Below are 10,000 nucleotides of genomic sequence, written 5' to 3' on the forward strand. Positions count from 1 at the left end.
GATCAAGTATCAGCTTCGAGAACACTTCTAAACCTTTCCTGGAATAGATCTGTCATGGTGCGTATAACAAAAGTTAACAGCTTAGACAGCGATTTGTCCCTTCTTACCTTCACAAGAAATACATGACGTGAAAGACTTCGCTCTGTCAAGATAGCACCAGAGTTGTCGACATCCAATGTAGAGAGTATCTTTTCTCCCACATTTTTAGGTTCAGAAAAGAAAACAGGGAGATGGATATTTTGACTTAAAGTAAACTTGGCTACCACTTTAGGCATAAAAGAATTAGTTCTCAAAGAAACCCTGTCCTTGTGGAAAATGAGGCAAGGTTATCTCACCGTAAGAGCTTGAAACTCAGATACCCTTCTTGTAGGGCTCAAAGCAATCAGTAAAACTGTATTCCATGTTAAGAACTTGAAGTCAGAAAGATTAACTGGTTCAAAGGGAGCAGATGTTAGTTTCTCTAACACAAAATTAAGAAAGGCCACCAGTTCACTTGGAAACCTCTTAAGCAAAACCCCTTTCAAGAACATTTTCACATGCAAAAGCCTTGAAAGAGGAGGATCCATATTGTAAATAACAACTAGACCTAAATGGGTGCTGTTTATGGTGTTGGCACCAACAAGAAAATCTTTTCTATTTGCTAATATATGATTTTCTACAAACAGGTTTTCTTGTCACCTTTAGTACCTGCTACATGTCCTCAGAAAACAGGTGCCTAAAATAAATTAATATCCTATCATCCAGGCAGTCAACTGAAGATGACTGATGTCTGGGTGTATGAAACACCTCTGCTGTGTGAGCAGATTCATTCTGTGAGAAAGCTTGTGGTAATTGTCCCTGGTGACCAAAAGAAGGAAGAATACCCCTGATGACGACGAGGAGACAGCAACCGACGCAGGACCCAAGACTTTGGAATTCAGACCGACTGAGGGCAACCTGCCAGCAGATTACTCAAATGTAATGACCAACAGTGAATACACTCTAACATCTATAGTTGCCTGGGCCAAAACAGAGTCATCAGAATGATCCTGTGGGATTCCTTCCAATCTTCAGAAGTATCCTGGATATTAGTGGAAATGCATACAGGAACATTCCTGTCCCAAGAAAAGGCATCTGCCTTTCAGGCCTTCTTGCATGGACCCCTGGAACATAATTTTGCTAGTTGATTGTTCAGAGAAGAAACAGAGGTCTACTTCAGGAACTCCCCACAGATGGATCAAATTTGGAAGACCCCCCCCTAGACCTAGTTTCAATTTGCGAGGGTCTACTCTGGTCGTACTCAGTTTGCCATGCAAAACTTTTCTGTGAAGGAGTGTAGGATGTCTAGAGAATGAGATTGTGCTGTGAAGCTATATCCCAATCTAACATGGCTAGTCTATAAAGGGGGCACAACCTGGATCCACCTTGCTTGCTGATGTACCACATCATTATGGTACAGTCTGTAACCATTTGAAGAGGTCCTGGGGATCAAAGATGGTTCAGCGAACTGAATGCCTTGATCAAGGCAAGCATGTCTTTGATATTTATGTGCTTGCATCTGTCCTTGGTCCCACACCCAATAAACTTCTCTCTTCTGAAACTACTCCAAGCAAAGTCTAAAGCATTTGTGGCGACTGCTTTTGAGCACAAGGGAGAAAGAAGAACATTGATTTAAGTACATCACTTCTCCACTAAGTGATTTCTCTTCCGACAAACCCCAGTACTGAGGTCTGGAAAGATAATGGGTGTGGATGCTGGGACCAAAGAGATTTCAGATACCACTGTATCTTTCTCATGTGGAGTCTTGCCAGCAGTATCATGAGAATTATAGATGCCATCATACCTCTCAACCTCTTATTACAAGAAAACTGGACAAAGCCTGACATAATGGGGGACAAAGGCCCAAAAAATAGGGACACTTTTTAAATATTGCTCTTATAAACTTAGAAAGTTGCTATAACAGAATTTGTGTTCGAATGCATTTTCTGAAGGACGTGAAGTCTGCAACTCAAATGCAGGTCATTATTTAATGACTTTAATCCTTATATAATTCCAGTGATTTGTTTAAAAAAAAAATAATTTATGAGGAACAGACCAAAAATATGAGGCAAACATCTGGACATTCTGCAAAAATCTGTACAGTTGAGAGGTATGGATGCCATGAAACAAAATCCAGAGATATTCCCTCATAGTGACTGAAATCTGAATGGAAAACAGACGCAAATCTAAATAAAGACCTATTTTTTTCCTGTGAAAGAAAAGCTCTTAACTGAGGTGTCTAGTTGACATCCCAGAGACACAATCCTGTGTAAGGGAGTCAAGAAAAACTCTTGAATGTTTCAGCTTGTGAAAGATCTCTCAGCCAAGAGAGAGGATTCCTGACATTCTGAAAAACTCTGCAAAGATAAACAGGTCATCTAAACATGGAAAAATGTAGATACCCTGTAGCATGCAATGAGCTACAACTGCAGCTAATCACTTTGTGAACACTGGTAATGCAGTGGATAGTCCAAAGGAAAAAGGCAGGGAACTGATAATGTGATCCAGATAAAGAAAACCTTAAGAAACATGAAGTCTGGATGAATAGGGATGTGATTATAAGCATCTTTTAAATCTTGTTACCCGGAAACTTCAAAGAGGAAGAAAAGGCAACAGGTTGTGAAGTGGTACCATTATGAATTTCGGCACTATCACAAACAGATTTAGGAAAGAAACTGGTCTTTCTTTGGGACCAGGAACATCCTTGAATAAAACCCCTTCCCCACCTAGGAAAAAGGAATTGCTTCCATCGCTCCTTGGGATGGCATGCGATGAATTGGTGAAAACAAATTTCCACCCACTGCCATATGTAACCCTGATGAATGATTTTTCAGAACCCATTAAGCTGAAACAATATGTTGCTAAAGAGAAAAATGGAGAATCAGACTTTTTGGAAGAGAAAGAGGGCCAGGGAGGGGGTCCAAAGTCTTTTGAATAGTCACTCGGACTCTGTGTCTCCTTGGTTTTAGTAGCTTGAGACTTTTTGGAACCTGTTTGCCACTGCTTCTTAAACACCTATATACATAAATTCTGTTGAGACGGTTTATTCTGTGTTTTTTTTTTTGATGAAATTGGATAGAGGAGAAAGAAAATATCTTGGGGAATTTGGAAAAGGAGGACTGAAAAATCTTACGAGATTCTCTGCATCAGCTTGGGCCTTTCATCACACTACTTGACCACCTCTGGCAGAGGGGCCAAACACTAAATCTCATTTCTATCATTATCTGGAAGGTTCCAAGAATGCATCCAAGCAAACCTTCTTAAAACCCTACCAGTGGCTACAGCCTTGGAAGTAGTATCAACAGAATCATACACACACTGCAAACAATGAGTAGTGATAGTGACCTGTGCAATAGGAGAAACTGAGTTATTTAAAGCTGATCTTTCTTCACAAGAAGAAATTCTATATGAAACATTCCTCATACTTTTCACAATATGTCAGAATACACTTAAACATGCGAGCATGACAATTTAAAATTCTGAAACTCAAAGTTGCAAAAGTATGCACTTTGTCCCATACCTATCAATTTTCCTACCTTTACTAGAAATAGTAGGATTGGAATTAACTAACTTAGCAGCAGAGGAGTCAACCAAGGCTATAGCTACTGGGTCAGGTTTGCGAACAGAATATAAAAATCTGAAAATTAAGGAACTTTACACATCCTATCTGCCTGTTTAGGGACAGTTGTTTGTCTACCAGGAAAAATGCAGGCAGTAAGACACATACTCTAAAGCAGAAAGGACAGAAGGAATGGGTGTGGGTTCTGGAAAATCCTTCTGTAACAACTTGTAGTCATTTTCAGAGGGACTGAGAAACCTCAGTGTTCTCCCACTGAAAACACTGAGACATTCGAGCAATAGTCTCAGAGAAAGAGACCCCACCTCCCCAGAATCTCTTTAGGAAAGGAGGCATCCCTCTTTCACCAGAAACTACTCTACCAGAAGAATCAACAGTGTTAATCAAACCCTGTGCCAATCCCAGTAAACTACTCCTAACCAAAGAAATTTGAGGAGAAGACACATGCTTAGCTTGCGGTTTCCTTTTGACAGGAAAAATTGTGCCAATCATGTTACTAAAGGCAGCCACTGCTTTCCCAGGGATGGGCACTGCATTCTGACACGACAGGGAAACTTCCCCTGTTCCCTCTTCCAGGACCCACAAGCAGTTTTCTCTTGCCCATTGAGGGGACGGAAACAGTTACAGAAGACATGGCTAACCCCCAGTCCACAGTGGCTGTAGGTGCTACACCAAAAGGATCTGGGGTAAAAGCCGAGAGGTCTGAGACACAATAAACGACCATAGCAGAGTCACCCACCTGTGGCTGGGGCAACTGCTAGTCCACTGTGGTGGCAAAGGCTGTTTGTTCAACTCCTCCTTTGTGGCCTGAAAGACCGACGATGTGAGTAACTATCTGTTCTACGATCAAGCCAAAAATGGTCTCTCTAACCTTGGGAGAAACAAGCAAGAATACCAGTAAAACTACCCACAAAAGTTACCTTTTGTTCACAAAAACAACATGGTAAAAAACGCTGTTTATTTTAAAGGGTGTGGGGTTGCCAAATTCTCCACAGGAAATAGTTAGGTAACACTACTTTTGAGCTAACAGAAACAAATGGTCCATTTTAAAAAGGATGTTACAGTTTTGAAACAATCCATTAAAACACAAAAGTCCTAGCTGTAAAATAACTTTCCTGAGGTGGAAAGTAATAAAACATTAGTAACTCAGAAAAGGGAAGTTTTTCCCCAAAGGGAACTTATCTGCCCAGCTAAGGAAAGCACAAGCTGATAGCAGATTCTCAAAAGCCTCTGAGGAAAGTACTCTTCAGCAGCAGTGAAGGTCTGAAGGACTTCACACCCAAACTTGCCTTTTAGTCAGCTTAGTTTGAGCTGCTTGACTGCCTGGGTACATGGAAAGCTGTCCTGAAGCTTTGGAAGTGGAGCAAAACGAATAGAGAGCATGTCGCACTGTAGTAGAACGTTAATTTGTTTTATCTCATCACATCTGGTACCTTGGCATTTCGCCTTCAAAGGATAAATTCCACACACAAATAAAATCCATTTATACTTAAATGCCCCCTGCTGATTAAGGAATCACATTCACTACATAACATCGTTAGACAAAAATATGTTCACATTTTATATACATAAAACTCCAATTTTGACATTTACAAAAGTACAAATTCTCATAACTTATCAAATTACTTAAATAAAATTCATATGTTCCAATATTAAAAATTCAAATTCAGTTCAAGATTAAGACCCTCTGGATGTTCTTGTGTCTTTTGGCTTTTCCCGGTTAGGGGTCGCCACAGCAGAACTCTGGTCCGCTAATTATTGGCAGTTGATTTTTACATGCAGAGTTGCCAGTCCTGATGCACAACCTCCAACGAAGGTAAGCCCATTCACTCATGTCTCCATGCAGAAGACGCTCTAGCTGAGAATCGAACCGGACATAGTCCTACTGTGAGGCGACAACACTACTGCAGCATAAGACCCTCTGGATGTAATGTCCTAAAATTGAGGATCATTCTACTTTCTAAGCTCAACAACTTCATAACAAAATCACCCCCTCTTACCAGAGAAGATTGGCCAAGTACGACAGAAAAAAAAAAAAAAGTTTCATCAGAACCACTGTAGACATTATGAAAATGTTCAGCAACAGCACTACACATATTTGCATTCCAAAGGTCACACAAGTGTTCTAAAATTCTAACCTTCACCATCCTCAGTCTGTCTGATGTACCATCTAACATTTTCACAACCACTCCCCAAAATGTACATCACCCCACAACAGCTACAACTGAAACATCCCCTAGAAGTCTATTTTGTCACATTAATACATGTTCCTGACAAATTTTTAACTTTCTTACAAACCTTACAGTGGCCAAAGGGAAATGTAACTACACACCCACATTGTCCACTACCATACCTCAAAATTAAACAATTCTTTAAGATTTAAATATCTACCAAAAGAAAATTTAACATTCATCGGAGACAGATGATCAAACTGCTCATCTGATGTCACCAAATACCAAAACTCCATTACTATCTTCAAAGTTTCAGAGAAAGGTAAAAACCTGGTGATGAAAAAAATGTCCTTACTAATCAACATCATCATCCTGAACTGTTTTTTTCTGTTTTCTGTATTCTATAACTTAACCTTTAAACCAATGCATACCCATTGTCATAAGAAAGTTCTTCTGTATGGCACAGCTTATAAACCAAAGGGATTACGTCTAGATTTAGGGATGTTACTCCCCCCCCCCCCCTTTACTCAGCCCTTCTTTAGATTAATCTTGGAGTAGAATGCCCCTTCTAGAATTTATCTGTCCAGACACATGCAACATCCACAGAGTTACTTTATTAAAAAGATATAAGGTGTAAACAAAGTATGTCCTACACTGACCAACTCAAACTCCTGCCACTATACTCTTTATCCTACAGACTGGCAAGAGGGGACCTGCATCAAGCATACTCCATCCAAATACTGATGGATTTACTGCACATCAGCAAATCAAATGGCATCAGAAATACTGTCAAGGGATCTAAACCTCTTCTGCATCATCAATGGAATGGTTTGGAAGGACAAGTACATCTTGCAAAGAATATTACTGCTCTGGAACATGCTTCCCAACCACATAAAACATGTCCCTGTTCATATTCAGGCACATCTTGGATCTATGGATGGGAAACAGGAAATTTACCTCAGGACTACCCAGTGTACCACTAGAGAGAAGCAGTCCAAAAAAAGCTTTATTCCATGTACGAGTCTCCTCAAAATATCTACGGTACGATACCAGTTATTATTATAATGTATTATTAGACAATTATAATCACAATTATTGACCACTGGAAGTGTAACGCTAATCTAACATCAAATGGGACTGGTCAATTCAAGCAAAAAAAAAAATAAATTAAAACCTGGCGAGGAAATGGCCTGCATGGAGAGGTAGCCTAGTACTTACCTATTAACTTATAAATGAGGTACAGTTAATTATGGTAATATTCAACTGTCACTACTGTTAGCACCTCAACTCTTTTAGAAACTTTGTGAGCCATATAAGCAAAATATCCGACTTGCAACACAAAATATTTTGAAGATTACTTACTGTGACTACATTGTTATTATATTTAAGAAAAACACATGCGCTGCCCAAGTATTTAGACAACTGTAACAATACTGAGTTTGAAACAATCTATCCACAGAACACAGTGTTTTTTGTAAAAACAGTGCAACAGTACTCTGGCAAGGTTCTACTACACTGCAATTAAGAGTTTAGACAAAAGTCCAAAGCTGGTGCTCTTTGTTAAAACAGCAAATTAATAAGTCAAGTGGTCAACATAATTAGAATAGTATAGTATAACTTGAGTCTTTGTTACATTCCAAAGTACAGTCATCTTTTGGTAAAAGATGAAAAACACATTCAAAAAGGAACCTTGTTATTTATACAAACATATGTATGAGCATTACACAAACGCACAAATAGACAATTAATATATATATGCAAACATACATAACTACATTTCATGTGAGAGTCGCAAATAGGCCAAAAATTAGGTGTGTAGACTATGTAAACAAAAACACAGGCAGTCTTAGAAAATGTGCTAATAGCAGCCAAATGGGAAGCTCAGTGGTCAACAGCAAAGGAAGAATAACTTCAACAATTGGCTAAGCTTCTGGTGTCATTTTAAGGGGATCCAGTATTTGTCTGCCTGGGATGACATGATCGACAGATCACAATGCTTTGCAAGAGATGGCCTGCACCTGTCGCCCTTAGGATTCCAGATACTGCCTTTTTTAGGCAAGGTTCAAATGACAAATTCACCACAGTAACAAGTACAAGCAAGCAAAATCTGAGGATGATGCTACTCAATGCTAGAAGTCTAAACCTCAAAATGCACTCACTCGAGGCACTCCTTAACATGGAGAACACAGACATCTGTGCAGTGACAGAGACCTGGTTCAAAGCTCCAGAAAGCACCCCTGCATTACTAGGCTATAAATTCATACCACACCTTTCTGCCAAACCCAGACCGAAGCACTAAAGGTGGCGTGTCCATATTCATTAAGCATATCCACACCTCCAGGCTAGTTGCACAGCATAATGCATCCGAGATTATCCAAGTGCAACTAACTCTGGGCAAAACCGCAATTAAAATTGTAGCTTGCTACAGACCCCCCACCATGTCCCAGGATTCCCACTCCTCATTTCTTGATATAGTCGAAAATATTAGAGTACAACCCAACACCCTAACAAATGGACGATTTCAACTACCCCACCATTAACTGGGAAAACTACTCATGTACCAACTCTTTTGCTCAACGTTTTCTGGAATTCATAAATTCATCCCGCCCCTACCCCCCCATTACGGAAACCACCGTAAAAAACTTCTCCAAAAGCCAACGTCACACTTCTTAAGACAGAAGTGGCAAACTTCATGACACCCATGCAGACGGACAATACAGGTACGAATGCTGAATCCTACACAAATGCACTTTATAAGCACTTACATGAGTGCATGGATCGTGCTATCCCTAACAGAACCAAGATGCCATCCTCCAAAATAAGGAAGCCAATCTGGTGGTCCTCTGCCATAAAAAAACTCTACAACAGAAGAAAGAAACTGTTGCATAAAAAAGTAAAATACCATGACTGGAGGAGCTCCCTGGTCAGCCTCAGTAAGAAGCTGAGATCCCTCATAAAATACTCCAAAGCTAATTACGAAAACAAAATTGCCACCGACTCTAAAGACAACCACAAAGCATTCTATAGCTATGTCAAGAATCTCAATGGCAACACTCATTTCTGCCCTGAGTTACAGCACAATGGCACTAAATATACAGAACCAACTGATATTGCCAACTTCCTGGCAGATAGGTTCAGTGCTAACTTTACCCCCTCTCACCACCTAGAGGGTCCCATCTCTATACCGGAAGAATGCAAAGTTCCTGTAATCACGGCTGCACAGGTAAAAAAAAAAAAAAAAAACACACTCTCCACAGCAAAGAACACAGCATCCATGGGACCTGACTATATCCCAGGCTGCGTTCTACACAAACTACAGAACGAACTGGCACCCCACCTACGTACCATGTTCAATCACAGCCTCACCTCAGGCTTTGTGCCCACTGAATGGCGCACCTCAACAGTTATCCCACTCCACAAAGGGGGAGCCACGACAGACCCCGGGAACTACCGCTCCATTAGCCTGATGAGCCTGGTCTGAAAGGCCATGGAACGTATCATGGAACTCAAACAAAGACATTGGTAATCTCCAAACTCTGGACCCCACCCAATTCGAATTTGTAAAAGGCAGATCATGTCTCCCAAGCCTGATAGACTTCTTTGAAGCAGTCACCAAAGCCATAGAGGAGGGTAAGGTGGTTCACACAGCCTATCCAGATCTCGCCAAGGCTTTCAATACCATCCCCCACTCTAGAATTATAGATAAATGCATTAAACTAGGTATAAATTCCTATGTCACAAGATGGGTTGCCAAATGGCTCACGGACAGAACCCACACTGTGAAAGTAGCAGACTCCAAATCTGACTTCAGACCAGTGACAAGTGGAGTACCACAGGGTTCAGTCCTGTGTCTTTTCCTGTTTGGTATATACTTCTCTGAAGTACAGGCTAATACAGAAGGTCATTGGCTAACAAAGTTTGCAGATGACTGCAAACTGGGAGCCATAATCGAAACTCCTAATGATAAGGACATCCTACAAAAGGGCCTCACTGAGACAGATGCCTGGTGTCAAAGCCATGGTCTGAAGCTCAATGCCAAAAAGTGCATTGTCATGCCCTTTGGTAAAAACTCTGTACCCATGATCTACCACATAGGTGGTAGTCTACTTAACACCGAAAGTGTGATAAGAGACCTTGGGACAGAGGTGGACAGTAGTCTCTCCTTTGATAATCACATTGCCACATTGGTCAGGAAATCCTTCTACGTGGCACACCTCAACACAAAAGGTTTCTC

At 40.6% G+C, this 10,000-nt stretch overlaps 1 protein-coding gene across 2 annotated transcripts in view; it reads right to left on the reverse strand.

The window, feature by feature from the left end:
• The window catches only part of FBXO3 (F-box protein 3), a 226,784-nt gene that overhangs the window by 182,414 nt on the left and 34,370 nt on the right, over window positions 1–10,000 (reverse strand). The gene's annotated exons all lie outside the window — the stretch shown is intronic.

This window comes from Protopterus annectens, chromosome 9.part0 (assembly GCF_019279795.1).
Source record: "Protopterus annectens isolate FY-2018-M chromosome 9.part0, PAN1.0, whole genome shotgun sequence".
In the NCBI taxonomy this organism is placed as follows: domain Eukaryota; kingdom Metazoa; phylum Chordata; order Ceratodontiformes; family Protopteridae; genus Protopterus; species Protopterus annectens.